Below are 17,202 nucleotides of genomic sequence, written 5' to 3'. Positions count from 1 at the left end.
ACAAGCTTTTCTCCTTCAATAGCAACAGCCAGAAGAAGAGGCAAAAAGAGGACAGTGAAAGACAAACGGTGATGGTACTCAGACATTTTAGCAGAGTTAAGGAGTCTGAAACATATGTATCCTTTCTTCTCCTTTGTATCAGACTTCTTTAATACGACCCAAGAGAAAAAGACCTTCCCGAGCCAAACAACCCAACCCTGTTACTACACGTGAGACACACACCCTAGTGATTTCTACCAAATCACCATCAACTCACCTCTCTCGAAAAGATATAGCATTCAATTTGCCAAAATCAATTAAAACTCAAAATCCCTTATTTTGCCCATGAATTACGTGTGTGAATGCGTCAGTGTAGGTCCTTATTCTAAAATATCAAAACCAATTTTCTGTCTGGTCTATTCTGGTACAAATGTTACAATCCAATTCACAACATAACACTTTAAACAGTTCATAGATTTTTCTGTCTCTTTGTTCACTCCTCTGTTTTCTAAATGTCTTTATTTTCAAAGGTTTGTTCACCTTTCCTTCCCCACTTTCTCCTCGTCCTTTCTTTTTTTTCCCCTTCTCTTTATGTACGTGTCTGAGTTCTTCCTTAGGGGGAGAGTATCTCTTCTTCCTGTTCGGAGCCCCTCTCGTCGTCTTGCTCCTGCTGTTTATGAAGGACAATGTCACTTTTCTTGATAATGATAACAGGTATCTTGACAATTGTCTCTTCTGACACCTGTCTTGCTTTTTGACGGTCTGGACACTCTGTAGACCTATGCCATTTCTTCTTACAAATAAAGCAGGTATCTTGACTTTTATCTCGAAAAGAGGGGGAGTAGTCCCTCTGCTTGTCTAAAGAAAACTTTCGCATAACACCTCGCAACGCTCTGATCAGAAGTTCGATCTGTGTGGGCTCTTCCATCTTTCTGGTCGGTTTGAGAGTGAAATGAATACTGGAAGGGAAAGACACTTATCCTTTACATATTTTGGTCTAACATGGATATAAAGGGACCCATGGCATTTAAAATGTAGTCATTTGACGTTTTGCAGTCTAGATGAAACGATCGCATCATTTCGTGGAGAAAGGAGAAGAAAGTAAGAAGCGGAAACGTGACTTATTGCCTCGCACAGTAGCTAAAGTCTTGGCTCAAATTCATGCCAGTGATTTTGAAAATGATATCAGTGAGCCAGAATCCAGACCCAGAGAGCCTACACCCAACCAAGGTCCACTACCATTAACCCCTCAAAATACTACCACATTCGAGAGACGGAAAAGGCGCTCCGCTAGAAAACTACGACTTACACGTACACGGTGAATTTTAAAGATTTCAAGACCGACGTACCGTTGGAGAAAGCAGAGGGGTTCATCGCCGAGGTGTGCGATTCTTTGTTAACGACACTGAACCGGCAATCTGAAGCCAAAGAAGACGATGGCTTGAGACTTTCCATTCATCACGATAGTTTGATGTCGCCCATTTGGGTAGAGTTTACCAGCACATCAGAACTGACACCTCCAAAGTCATCGATAAGATTCAATACGTGCAACAATCCAGCGACAGGTTTCACATCACCAATGGAAAAAGCGACACTTTACATGAACTACGTGTCGTTTCCCCAAGGGACATGATGCAAAAAAGTGACATTGATGGGAGACATTCTCAGCACTAAAAGGAGTCTCGTCCGAATTAACAACCCTCAAAACCAGATGTGTTTAACCCGTGCTATCGTGGTGGGACGAATGTATGCCGAAAAGAACGACACGTTATGAAGTAACAGAACTTGCCAAATTATTCAAAACTCAAAGGGAGCCAAACAACGAAGAGATGCAGAACTTTTGTTACAGCAAGCGGGGCTATCCAAAGTCGCACCCTGTGGCATCTCTGAAATGAAAAACTTGCAAGACGTATTAACTGCACGCTACACCTTGAAAGTACGCCCTCGAGAAGTGCGCGGACCTATGTTGTTTCGAAGTAAAGATTTGAAAGATGGAATATACATTCACGTCTATTACCAGAATGAAAATTTTGATACTATCACCAGTATCCCAGGAATCCTGGGATACATTTATTATTGTGAGAAATGTGACTGGTTATAACATTCGAGAGCAACACGAACATTGTGGATCGAAATGTGATGGGTGTTTGACCCCTCAACCCTGTCTTGACGAAGGACAAAACGAGTGCATTGCTCTGCTTATCAGCGAACTTTTGTTAGCACTGCCTATTACCAACAACATCTGAAGACGCAAGGTTCACATCACAAAAGTGCTTGCAAACTCCTGAGACTGTGCCCGACTTGTGGACAACGCATACATACCAACAATACAAAGGCACACGTATCTTCTGGAAAGAAACTATGTCACATTTGTCACCAAATCGTAGACTTAGAACACGAATGCTACAGTCAAAAATACCATTACAAACATCAAGTGGAAGACGATGACCAGAAGAAAGGCAAATTCAACTATTTTTATTTCGAATGCATGCAAGAGACCGGCATTCACATTCCTAATTCCTGCATGGCTCATAGAGCGTGTGAGAAATGCATCAAAGACAATATAGTTAGGCATTGCCCTCACTGCAGCAAGATTCCATGAGGACGTGAAAAAAATCTTTCAAGGACCGAACACATTGGCCGATTTTGCCCAATGGATCTTAGACCCCATCGGCGAGACGTGGTGCCAAGAGAAAATCGAACGTTACGAAGATTGTCATCGCCATGCCACGGTGATGGCTTACAATTTCTCGAGATACGATGGTTAACTTTTTCTCAGATACTATACGGAACAAAGTACCGAACGTCCGAAAGTGACTTTGAACGGAGCCAAAATCATTTCCATGCAAGTGGAGTTTAATGATTCGATGAGTTACTTGGCCATGCCTTTAAGCCGAATGCCTAAAACGTTTGAAATGACAAAAAATGTCAATGGTTTGTTCCCTCACATTTTCAATACCAAAGCCAATCAACATGCCGTTCTACCCTATTTGCCCAAGGCTCACTACTACAACCCAGAAAATATGCGCACCGACCAACGAGTAGCTTTCGACGCTTGGTACCAGACTCACGCCTCAGTCCCCTTCTACTTACAGGAAGAAATGTTAAAGTATTGTCATTCTGGCGTGGACAGTTTACGTGTTTGTTGCGGAAAAGTTTCGAGCATTGTTCATGAAACACGGATGGATTGATCCTTTGGAAAAAACACGAACCATTGCCAAAGCGTGTTGCTTAGTGTACCGCCAACGATTCATACCGGAAAACACACTGCCTGTCATCAGCTCTCAAACGACCAAGTTTGTCAAACGTAAATACTCGGTCAAAGACGTACGCTGCCTACATTACTTATAAGACAAGGAAGATAAATGGATACAACATGCCCCGAACGTGGGAGGCGAAACGACCATCGGAACGTATTCTGTGGATTAGTGAGACTTAGAAAACCCCAAGATCGTGTACGAGTTTAACGGATGATTATTTCACTGATGTCCTCTCTACTGCGTTCAACGTGACAATGAAAATCAGTTTTTACAACGTACCATGGAAGACTTGTACCAGACCACTTGTCAGCGGCGCTAGAAGTTAGAACAGCAAGGATACTGAGCAGTGGAAATGTGGGGACTCGAGTACGATCACCGTTTGAAAACCAGTCCAGAGTTTAAACGCATCGTGGAAAGTTACAATCTGGTGGACATCTGAACCTGCGGAACAGTTTGTACGGAGGACGGACATATGTCACATGTTCGCTGTACCACGCTGACGAAGAGAAAGGAGAAGAAATCAAATACTTGGACGTGTGTTCGTTTTATTTTTACGTGTACAAACATTGTCACTTTTTCCGCAGGGCACCCGCAATCGCTGACCGAACACATCGACCTGGACATCATTTGATAATAAGGAAAATTGATTAAATATAAAGTCTTGCCTCCCAAAGACTTGTACCATCCAATTGTTAGAAGTGTACGAAATTTACCACTTTCCTAAGAGAGAAAAATACCACAAGGGTGACCAAACTCAAAATGGTATTTTTGCAGACTACATGGATGCCATTTTGAAACTGAAACAAGCCAGCGGCTATCCTTCTTGGTACCACACTCCCGAAGACCTCAAGAAATTCAAAGAGAAATACTGGAAGAAGGAAAGCATCACTTTAGACCACGTGGAGAAAAACGAAGGAAGGCGATCGTTTGTTAAAGAGATGCATTGTTCGTGGGGGAAAAATGGCACAGCGACTGTATTTACAAAAGACGGAGTATTTGACAGAAACATTCCCGCTACTTCCAGATGACTCATGACAAAACCAAATACATGAAACACGTGGACGTCGTTCGTGAGGATTTGATCTTGGTCATTTACGAAGAAGAACTGGCCTTTGTAGCAGCCGACGAATTTGGAAATGTCCTTGCGGATTACGTGACAGCTCATGCTCGCTTAAAACTGTACGAAGTTTTAGAACTGGTAGGAGATCGTATCCTGTACTTAGACGTGGACAGTTCCATTTACATTAATCGCCAGGGTCACTGTTACCCTAATATCGAAGGAGAACGTTTAGGTGCCTGGATGGACGAACACCCCGATGTCAAGATTTGCTAATGGCGGTCCCAGAAAGTACAGCTACGAGTACTGGAACAAACAAGGAGAAGAGCATACCATGTGTAAAGTGAACTTTGGCGTACTGAAAGAAACCCTGCAGCCTGGACAGGATGGAAACCTTAAAGTGAACACCTACGAGCCGCACAAGATTCTACGTTTACCCTCACACCAAATTGTCAGTCGGTTGTTGGAAAAATTGTATCAAATCGTGTACCAAGAACGACTGTAGCTTCCAACCAGGTAAATATTGGTCAGCATATAAAAAGGGACACTCAAGTGGAGTGCGATGCTGAGCCTTGCGATGAGAGCGATGCCGTACGCTGTCACCTCAGCGATGCAGTACTACATCATGTGAACTTTGCTACGACTACTACTACTACTAGCACTACTACAATACCTACGATGGAAAGTGATGATATGCGTGTCAAACCTGACGGATGCGACAGAGATGTCACTCGTTATCGGTTACTCTTTGCTGATTTTCATGGTGGATGTCATTCTCCACGTGAAACCATGCAGCTACCACCCAACGGATGTTATCCAAAAATGAGCACATTCCTGTGCCTTTCACCGTACCCTCATCGAAATGAACCAGTGAGTGACGAATATTCGTTCCCTGTGCATTTCCCTAAATACTGCGACTTTGATAGTCTAGTCCAAATGTTCCAAGGAAAATGGTCTAAATAGCTGGGAGTACCTAACCGCGAAGAATTAGCCAGATCCGGATTTTTCTACTTGGGCACAGGGGATAAAAGCAAGTGCTTCAGTTGGGGTGAGTCACTTTCAGTAAATCTTTGAACAGCCTGTTCGGAACTTAAATAGGCCCATTAAAGGCTACGCTTATCCACCTCTAAAAGTGTCTATAATATTAGAGGTAATCTCGTGTCTTAGTTTTCTTTCTAGCGACCACTCTTGTGTGGCTGAGAAGGGCGAAACTCCGTTATTTATGGCGTCTCGTACACCATCCAGTCTTCTAAAAAGATTACGACCTCTTTATCACATCCCAAGCATGTAACTGTAAACATAATCATTCTCAGAAAAATGTTTTATTTTTTTACATTGAATTTACTCTTTTCTGCTTTGCTCATACGTTTTCACTAGCCGGGGGGGAGGGCTGATTTCCTTTCCGGAACTAACAGTCCTTACTTACTCCACGATGGACCCCCTCTCAAATAAGAAAAAGAAAATTATTCGGCGACGCTACATCACAAGTCACACAAAAGAAAAACAAAGCTTCCATAGGAATACAAAGAACCCCCACCAAACAAAAGCACACACAAGTAACCCCTAAACAGAAGCGCTCGGCAAAATCTAGTACAGACATTAGTATAGGTGCAGAGACACAAACTGAAACACCATCTTCATTTTGTCTCAAGTCTACTAAGACAACTCAGACAGACTCCAAGATAACATGCGAGAAGTCAAGTAAATATTTCAAAACTTGAGAATTTAAAAACTACAGACAAAGAATTGAAAAGATATGCTGGTATTGAAGATTACAAGCTTTATACAATACTACACAAGTATTTAGTGACTTGTTGCTCTCGTATAGAATGTGAGACTATCCCTGGTCATGGCGATCCGAACATTTTTCTCACATAGATTCAGAAAATCAACTTCTTGTACTATACAAATTGAAACGAAATCCTGTAGATTCAGTTCTTGCCTCTGATTTTAATATTTCTACACGCAGAATTTCTGAAATTTTTAAATTCTGGATTAAACGAATGTATAGCAAATTTAAGATTATTAAAATACACCTTCAAAGGAAAATGTTCAAAAACATATGCCATTATCGACCAAACAACATTTTCCAGATCTTGTTGCAATTGCAGATTGTGTAGAATTTAGCACACAGGTCCCAAGAGGTCCCATACCTGGAAAACAGATGTTTTTAAATCACAAAAATTGTCATACTGTCAAAGCTATGTACACCTCTGCTCCAAATGGGGCTTTACTTCACTGTTCAGATATGTTTGGTGGCAATTCATCTGATAAGGACATTTTTGGACAAAGTGATATTGTACACAAACTGCAACGTGGTGATGGTCTTATGGTTGATAAAGGTTTCTTGATAAAAGATATAATTCAAGGAAAAGGAATAACTCTTTATAGACCTCCATTTCGCTCTAAAAAGAGCAAACAATTTGACTCTCATGACCGCGATTCAGGGAGACGTATAGCTAGATCAAGAATAACTGTTGAAAATTATAATGCTCGCCTGGCTACATTTGCATTTTTGAATCAAAAAAAGATCCCAATACTGTACATGCCTCTCATGAATGAAATCGGTTACATCTGTGGCCTTTTAGCAAATTTAGGACCTTTAATCAGATCAAACAAAGTTTCTGAAAGGGAGAAAAGTCAACTGGAAGAAACTGATGATTGATATAAACCCTGATACGCCTGCCTTTAACTAGGCTGTACTGGTTTATACTGGTCACATAAATCATTTTATTTGTGCTCTGGTGGCAAAAGACGTGTGTTAAAATGACTCGTGTTTCGTCTGTGTTTGTAAAGATACAGACATGAATATTTTCCGTTTTAAAGCGGGATTCTGCTTTTCTCCTGACTTTAATCAGATTTTTCTTGATATAGTCCAGTTTTTTTAAATTATCTCCGATCCGTTTTTTTAAAAAAAAAATGGTCTGTTCGGTCCCATTCTGTAACGACCCTTGTAATGTATTCGTTCCATATATTAGTTAGAACACGACTCTCGTAAAGAGTATTCTGATTGGTCACAAGTTTAAATTCATTCGGTGAATCTTCGTGTAATGGAAACTGATGGCAATGGAAAGAAGAAGCTTGCTTGCAAAAAATGTCATCCCGAGTTGTTGAGAGAGACCATGAAATGAGAAGTTTAGATAAAGGTTTAAAAATTGTATGGAAATGGAAATGGCTGGAGTGAAAAGTCAACGGAAATTTAGTTTGTCAGTTTAAAAGAAAACTGAATACTAGAGGACTGGCAATATGTTACCTCTGCTCTACGGCAATCGCGGTTGGAAGCGTTTGGAACAACACCTACAAAAGAAGCTGCATACGGAACAATTGAACTTCAGAAGGTATCTGGAATAAGTGCAATTAATTACTATAAGAAGAAAGATTTTTTGCATGAGAGAACAGATGTAGCTCTCTCATAATATGCGCATATAATCATTTATGCCGACAAACAGCTAGATCCAACCTGTACTTTATTCAATAATATGTATTTGTCATTAAAATCTTTTACTGCTACATGTATTTGTATTTTGAGAGAATTCATAACTTGTTATCTCCTGGATGTGTTATAAATGTATACCATTTGAGCTGACATTGTTACAACTTTGTTATTGTAAGAATCATTTCTATTAACACGTCATTAGCATGTGTCAATGTATACATTATTATGCCTTCATTAATCATATCAGCCGCATATCTCTTGTTCGCTTTTATGTACTTTTCACGATGACTTCTGTAACTAAATACACGTAGTGTTTAAAGCAACTTGTTGACATGTTTTCATTTCCCTGTGAATAGCCCCATCCCCTTGGTAGCCTCAATAAGATGGGAACAGACTGACCAAAATCTAGGACAATTTAAGTACATATACTTGAAGCGTGTAAATAACAACTATGCAACCATGTGATAATGCCACATCACAAGAGATTTTAAGACCCAAGGAATCATCACATGTTTACCAAAAGAAGAAAATAACAGAAGATTCTTTAACAGTTGGAGACCTATATCACTTTTAAATACTGACTACAAGATTGCTTCAGGAGTCATTGCAGCTAGGATCAAAATGGTTCTTCCATCAATAATAAGTGATACTCAGAAGGATTTATGATGGGTAGATTGGAGGAACTTCTAAATGATTTAGTAGACGATCACGGTAATCTGATGCCGATTGAAATGATAAAAACAACAACATAAACGAGTTGTAATGATTTATTTAAATGCTTCTCCTTTATATCCAAAATTCCAAGATCATGGAAAGATGCTCTCAAAAACCATTTAGTACATAATAATTTTCTTAAGCGGGAGGATAAAATAATGAGCTTGCAAAAACAAAATTCACTCAAGTTTATAAATATCTTTTTAAAAAAGACAAAAAAGCAACACGTTTGATTATAAGGTGATCTTGGGATGGTTGTCCAACCCAGTGGTCAACCTGTTATCGAGATAATAAAAATTAAAAAAAAAAGATTCATCACACGTAATTACCGAGAATTTTCATAATAGCTCAAGATTTATAGGAATTAGTTTTCCTTGTACTTTTGTAAATTTTGTCAGCCATATACTCATCAAAAAAGGTCTCAAGTTTTGGCAAGAATTTGTCTACCCATTCTTGATTCAATTCGAATCTCAGACAATGAAAACTTCCAGAGTTTGGATGAAGCAAGGCCAAATCACAATACTTTGCAAATGACCTACATACATACAGTTGCACCTGAATTTGGTGATACCAAGCATAATTAGGTTTTAATGCAAAAACTTGGACTGAAGTTCCATGTTGGCTTATTTTCATTGATTTTAATGAGTACCCAGGTTCTTTAACACTGTCACCAACAGTTTTGTGGCTCCATTTTACTGCTATTTTGCATTCCACAATACCAACAAGAGAGTTATTTTCTTCAACTCACCATCAGGCGATGCTGCAATGAACCATGATCCTTATCTATGATTAAACCCAACATTTTAATAGAAATGTTTGAACCCTCTTTAACTTTCTCAGCAACATACCGATTGGTAACTGTTAGCTCCATATCTAATCCATATTACATTGCTGCTGAGGAAAAAGTAGATGGCTCTAATACTGCACTACTTATTGTGTTGGGATTGGACTTCATGTACAAAACGAAGTTACAAATACGGCTAACAATCGAACCAGTTATCCTCAATCGTCTCAAAGTAAACCAATTAGACAATCTGCTTTGTAGAAGAGTATTTTCTTGAATAAGTAGTTGTTCGTCTTGGTTGACTTTTAAACATTTCTTTAACTCAGTTTTTTTTATTTTGGTGATACTATCTTGAATGAGATAAATCTGTGATATATTTTTTAAACTTTTTCGACATAATCATATAATGGATTTACAGAGACCAGTGTTTCAACTGGATCATCTTGACTTGCAACTGTATTTATTAAGAGCTGTTTATCGGGGTTGGATTCTTTACTCCATTGCTCTAATTCACAGAGGAATGATTCTGCAAAAGCTCTCTCAGTGTCGCAAACTTTATTAAGCTTATAAGCCTCTGGTTGTTCTCCTTTTAATGGTCGGTTCTATTTTCTTTTTTCTCCATGCCGTTTTCTTGTAAAGTCTATATCATAGATTGGAACTGCTGGAAGTTTAACGTAGCCTCGGCTTATGCCAGGCCTCAAGTTTATCTAAAAAGAAATGGAAAATTTTAGGTAACATGTTAAAGAAAATGAATGTTTTCTGCTACCATTGATGTTATTGTTATTTAATGTCTTTGTAAATTAGAGTACCAATATTTATAGTACTATGTCTCACCATGAAGATATACATATCAGTACATGATGGAATGTTTTCAGGAAGCACAAACACCTTGACAAAATCTTCCAGTATATAACACAGTGCAGCGCTATGTTTGCACGTACAGTTAGGACCAGACCCAGCTGGGCATGAGCAGCTAGCAAGTATGATGTTACCCACTGAGTTCAGCATTAGAATCACTCTGTAGAATCACTCTGTAGAATTGCTGTTTCATGTCTGCTAGAACCTCGGCAGAAACAATGGCCTTTTTGCAATTCATTTTGCTTCACTCCGATGTGCTGTAACAATAGAACACACATTTAAATCTTTTTGAGGATGACAATAAACATACAATCATGTTCATTACGAGGGACAAAAATAAACTTTGCGTGTTTCAGGTTATTGGGTAAGCTCCCACCTTCAAAATAATTTAAAACACACTAAATGTGACAGTTTAAAAGTTAAGCACAACACAATACATGTACTTAGATGCAATACATTGCCATCATTTGTATACCTGTATTTACAATGTAAATAATGGGGGGTGGCAACTTGAAACAAGCTTATATTCTAATTTCCTAGACATATCCATTATATATAAAAAAAATCTATTTAAATCCAATTAACTATACATACTGCACATAAAATGTGTTACATGTATTAGTATTGCGACTTGAGAAATAGTTTTGTACTTGTCAGTGAACGTCATAGAGATCGTACCGGTGACGCCGATATTCAGCTTTTTCCAAATCCAGCAAGTGGAGCTAATTAAATGATTGAAATTTACATGTAAATTATCAATAGACTTTAAAAAACAAATCTGATAAATTCATATGAAACGCAATTTATTACAGTGACGTTTCGGATGCATAGAAATAGTTTGAACAATTTTGCTCTTTGATTATCAGGATTAAATTTGTTTACTTCGACACCGTTTCCTTACATGTACGTGTCCAGATGTAAACAGCTCAAAGCTACTCTCTCGTATGGCTTTGAAATCCACCATGGTTTCCAGAAAATAAGACAGGATGGTTCCAATATTAAATTTAGTCAATATCTGCGGCAGCATATCTGTTGAATAGGCATTTTTCAACTCGATAAACGATGTTGAAGTGATTAGAGAAATTGATGCCAAGGCATGTGGAAGATGAACAGTGCTCTAGTGCTCGATGATGAGTACGTGAGCACTGTTCGCACGCACCTCAACAGGATGAAAGAACATACTGAGGATATAATGACAGACTGGGAAAAAATTAAAAATGAAATAAAACGGATAATCAAATATTATAGCAAGACAAAAAAGATCCAAAGACAGTGATAAAAGAAAAGCATTCAGAAATTATGACCCTAAAAAGACCTCTAACAGAGTCAGAAAAAAACAATAACTAAACAATGGGAGAAGATGGAAAAAGAAATCACACACGGGATTAAACTAAGGGCAGGGAAATATGAAAACCTATACAAAAAAAGAGAGGGGAATATATAGATGATTAGAAATTAAATGGGGAGAAAACAAAACGATAGATTCAATAGTAATTAATGATAAAATTTATAAAACTAAAACTGACATATTAGAATGTATAATTATATAGGGGTAACAATGTATAAGCAGATATCACTAGATGACAAGAAGTTATGTGAAAATTTTATTACTAATAAAGAAATATTAGAGGCAATTAATAGTCAACAAAAAGGGAAAACGTCAGGCTCAGATGGCATAACCGCGGAATTTTATAAGAAATTTTAGTATGAATTAATAGATTTTTTAGAACTATTATATAATAATATGCTTTTTAAAGGAGAGATCCCAAAACAACTAAGTAAAGGAATTATGACTCTTAATATATAAAGGGAAGGGAGACAAAAAGATTTTAAAAAACTGGAGACCAATAACTTTGCTAAATAATGATAACAAAATCCTAAGCAAAAAAATAACTAATAGAATAAAGAATTGTATAAATAAAATATTGACATAAATCAAAACTGTGGGGGGAAAGGGAAAAATATTATGAATAATGCTCTATCTGTAAGTGCTATAATTGAATTATTAAACATTAAAGGAGAAAAGGGAATCATTTGTCTATTCGATCAAAAAACAGCTTTTGATCGAATAGAACATTACTTCATTTTTAAAACATTAGAAAAGTGTGGCTTTGGACCTGACATGATAAAAAGGGTAAAAGCCATGTACAATAATATAAATTCTAAAATAATAGTAAATGGAGACCTCTCAAAAGAAATAAGTATACAAAGGTCAGTTAGACAGGGCTGTCCCCTGTCTTTGCTGCTATATGTAATAGCTATAGAATCCCTGAACATAAATATCAACCAAAATAACAACATTCAGGGAATAAAAATACCAAATATGAAAAGAGATTTCAAAACTATATTACATGCAGATGACTGCACTAACTTCACCAGAGATGGATCGTCCTTCAAACATTTGAAGAAATCAAATACTTGGACGTGTGCTCACTGTATCTCTACATGTGCAAACATTGTCGCTTTCCTGCAGGGCACCTGCAATTGCTGACGGAACACATCGACCTGAAAAACATTTCGGCAATACGAAGGCTTGATCAAGTGCAAAGTCTTGCCTCCCATTGAATTGTATCATCCCATGTTACCTCACCATTACCAAGGAAAACTGATGTTTCCCTTGTGTCAAAACGAGCAACCAAGACCAACCTTGTCAATACACCCAGGATGAACGCGCCTTGACGGGAACGTGGGTCAACATGCAAATGTTTTAAAGCTCTGGACATGGGATACCAATTGTTAGACGTGTACGAAATTTACCACTTTCCCAAGAGACAACAATACCAAAAGGGTGACCCCACTCAGAAAGGCATTTTCGCAGACTACGTGGATGCCTTTTTGAAAGTGAAGCAAGAGGCCAGTGGCTATCCTTCCTGGTGTCACACTCCCGAAGACGAAAAGACATTCAAAGAGAAATACTGGTCACAAGAAGGTATCACTTTAGACCACATCGAGAAAAACGAAGGCAGGCGATCGTTTGCCAAAGTGATGTTAAATTGCTTGTGGGTAAACATGGCACAACGACCGTGTTTACCCAAGACAGAATATTTGACAGACCCTTCCCGGTACTTCCAGATGATTCACGACAAAACCAAATACATGAAACACGTCAATTATGAAGAAGATCTGGACTTTGTAGAAGCCGACGAATTTGGAAATGTCATCATTGCAGTCTACGTGACAGCTCATGCTCGCTTAAAATTATACGAAGCTTTAAAACTATTAGGGGAACGCGTCCTGTACTTTAACACAGACAGCTGCTTTTACATCGAGTGCCCGGGTCAACATCACCCTGACATTGAAGGAGACCGTTTAGGAACCTGGACAGACAAGCACCAAGACGATAAAATTTTAAGTTTCGCTAGTGGCGGTCCTAAAAGTTACGGCTACGAATACCGGGACAAATGAGGAGAAGTGCACACGGAGTGTAAAGTGAAAGGATTAACTCTCAATTATCGCACCAGTCGAGCGGTCAACTTTGGGGTATTGAAAGAAATCTTGCAATCTGGAGAGGATGAAGGGCCCCGAGTGGTCTAACGCGTTCACCGTTACGGATCACTACCATCTCACCTCTGTCTACGTGGGTTCGAGTCTCGGATTCAGCCAATGTGGGTATGTGAGAAAGCTTGCCAGTAGCTTCTCGTGGGTCGGTGGTTCTTTCCAGGGTTTTCTCGGGTTCTTCCACCACCATTAATACTGGCCGCCATGTATAGCCTATCGTGTGCTGAAAAATGGTGTTAAACGCTACAACAACAACAACAACAACTGGAGAGGATGAAAACTTTAAAGTGACCACCCGTGAACCGCATACAAATTTACGTTTACCCACTCACCAAATCGTCAGTCGACCTTTGAAAAAGTCTATCAAATCGTGGACCAGAAGCGAGTGAGGCTTCCCAATCACTTTATGTTGCCGTATGGACATGTTGGTATAAAACACTGGTTGTAAGAGGATAGCCACCCACCAGAAGAATGACTTCACCACAGCAATCATCGAATGAGAGACCCAAAGAGAACTCCAAGTTCAAACCTTACCATTTTCCGGTCTTCTTGCCTGACTATTATGATTGTGCCTGTCGATTGGAAACGTTTCAAAAATGGCCCACAAATAGGAAAGGATGACCTACTTCGAACATTTTAGCAAGAACAGGATTTGTCTACTTGGGACCTGAGACCGAATTTGGATATGAAGTACAGTGTTTCAGTTGTGGCCTGAAGTTACGAATAGACCTAATATATCTATAAAGATTCAGCTATTCTGGAACATACTTGATGGTCTCCGGACTTTCCTTACCTTTCTATGGCCTTTCCACCCATTACACAACGGTACAATTATGACGGTGCCTTAGAGACGGTACCTTCCAAAACTAGACATAAAAAAGGAACGATTTACAAACTTGAGACTTCATTGCGACTAGTATAAATAGGGACAATGTGCAAGATCGATAGTTCATTGTGACTACCAAGACCAAGCGAACAAGATGAATCATTTGAAAGAGACATCATTCAAGTTTGGGGATTGTAAAAAAAAATTACCTTTCCATAGTGTGACTAATATTGGATGGATAAGGCCCATGCATTGCGACGGAAAATGTCCGGAACGAAACTGTAAGTGTCCATGCAGTAACCATTGTAATTGCATAGCGGACTACGATCCTGTGTCTTGCGATGAGAGCGATGCTGGACGCTGTGATCTCATTCATGCCGTAAAGCATCATGGGAACTTTGTTCTCACTACACCTATCATAGAAAGTGATGATGTGCTTGTCAAACCTGATGGATGCGAAAGCGATGCCACTGGTCATCTCCCCTGCGGGTCGGGGTTGTGGAATTGGCCCGACGTGCCTCGCTACGTGTCGTAAAAGGCGACTAAGTAGAGAGCAACCTGTTTGCAGTGGGTTGCATCCGTGTCGAGGGAGGAAAGGATCCTGGTAGTTGAGCAGAGGCTTTCCTGTGCAATACACTACTTTAGCCTCTACGTCTCTTAGACGGGTGGTCGGGATGGGCCCGGGCCCGACAAATCGGCTGGTCACGCCGAGACCTAGGAAGTCTTTATTTACTCTCTCACCTTCTTTATCTTTCTCCTTGTATCGCTCTTGATACCACCGTTGCCCCTATAGTCTATTCCGTTATCTTTCCCTTTCCAAAGTCTTAGGAGACTTCCTAGAAGGCGCTGGCTTAACGGGTCAATCGGGAGGTAATTTTACCGACCCTAGAAACTGGCAACTTCACGGGTCAATCAAAGGTAATTTTATCAACTGAGTATGGCATCTGTGTATCCCTGGCACTTGAAAAGTGTCCCCATGGTGGGCGGGAATCACGGGTGCTGAATTTTAATTAAGCCAACATGGATAATTCCAAAAAAATCAAAATAAACGATCGAAAACCCCATCAGATTCTGACGACGAACCATGTAGTGTGGAGTCAATTCCACGCTTCATGGTCATACAGTCTAAAGATGCCACAAAACCGCTTGCCGCACTATCTCCATTTGTCATCAAAAAGACTATCACAGGAGTGACTGGTACACCAAAAAGCATTAAAAAGTTGAAATCGGGTTGTCTTCTTATTGAGCATGAGCGACGAAGTCAAACAGACAAAATCAAGAAAATGAAAACTTTCTTTGATATCCCAGTGACATCATTCGCTCACACCGCACTCAGTACGTCCAAATCCGTGATTCGCTGTCATGACTTGGCTGGAGTCACCGACGCAGATATCATTGAAGGAATGAAAAATGAAGGTATCACTGCAGTCCAAAGAATATGTATTAAACGTAATAACAATCTGCAGGACACCAACACCATTGTACTCACCTTCAACAGGCCAACTGTACCCAAAGTGGCAAAAGTTGGCTTTTTTCAAGTGAAGGTCGAGATTTACATCCCAAACCCTCTTCGATTCTATAAGTGTCAGAAATACGGCCATCACGAAGACCGCTGCTCAAAACGCCAAATATGTAGCTGATGCAGAGACCATTCTCATCAGGAATCTGATTGTAGAGCAACTCCGCATTGTGTCAACTGTGGAAAGGAGCACCACGCCAGTCCAAGGATTGTGATACCTGGAAACAGGAGAAGGAGATACAGAGGGTAAAATATACATCTAACATACCCTATCCAGAAGCCAGAAAACTCGTTCAGGCCAAAATAGCCCATCCTTCTCCACTGTAGTGAAGAACAATCCAAAAACAAAAAAGGACGCTCAAACACAAACAGAAACACCCTATTCAACACCAAGCTCAAATACCTCCCATTACCAAGCACAGAAAAACACGGCATCTACGCAGACTACATTTAATAATACCCAACCACCGAAATCACCATAAAATAAACAAATCTCACGGAAACAGCCAAAAAAGGGGTCAGATGACCCCATCAAACTCTATAACAGGTTTGGAGACATTGAGAGCATGGATGCAGAAGAAACTGCTCCATGCGCTCAAGGTAGCTCCAGACCTACAAACAAAAAATTCACCCCCGTACTTCCTTCAGAGAAATAACCACACAAATTGCCTCCATGAAATGTCTAACCTAGGTCCACATTCTTCAATTTGAAAGGATAATGAAGAACAAAATCATACAATAGAACTGTCGAGGACTTTAAGTAAATTACAATGATATTCTCCTACTTTTAAACGAACATGATCCAGCGGTACTATGCCTTCAAGAAACATTCTTGAAAGATACGGACAACATCACATTTAAAACCTACTCCCTGTTTAACACCTACTCCCAAAATGTTGACAGAGCTTCAGGAGGACTTTCTGTTATTGTAAACAACAGAGCCCCTCATAGCGTCATCCCTTTAACCACAAATTTCCAAGCCATCGCTGTAAGCGTCACTCTTCATCGAGTGATTACATTTTGCTAAATTTACTTACCACCAAACACTAACCTAGTACCAAGCGAGTACCTTCGCTGCTTTTGGACTATGAATGGAAGGTCGCTGATGACCTTCACAGCAGTGATCACTTTCCAATCTCCCTTGAAAATATTAAATTTACAATTAATGACCCAACTCCAAAATGGAATATTAAGAAGGCTGACTGGGCTACGTTTGAAACACTGTCAAACTAGGCTCAGTGAGGATACAGTTTTCAGCATTAATGACCCTA

At 39.5% G+C, this 17,202-nt stretch overlaps 1 pseudogene; it reads left to right on the top strand.

Moving 5' to 3' along the window:
- The first annotated feature begins 4,555 nt into the window (after positions 1-4,555).
- LOC149780006 (uncharacterized) lies at positions 4,556-6,961 on the top strand (annotated as a pseudogene).
- Positions 6,962-17,202: the final 10,241 nt, after the last annotated feature.

This window comes from Sinohyriopsis cumingii, chromosome 16 (genome assembly GCF_028554795.1).
Source record: "Sinohyriopsis cumingii isolate HCF-2022 chromosome 16, ASM2855479v2, whole genome shotgun sequence".
Lineage (NCBI taxonomy): Eukaryota > Metazoa > Mollusca > Bivalvia > Unionida > Unionidae > Sinohyriopsis > Sinohyriopsis cumingii.
This window is presented reverse-complemented; position numbering and strand designations above follow the sequence as displayed.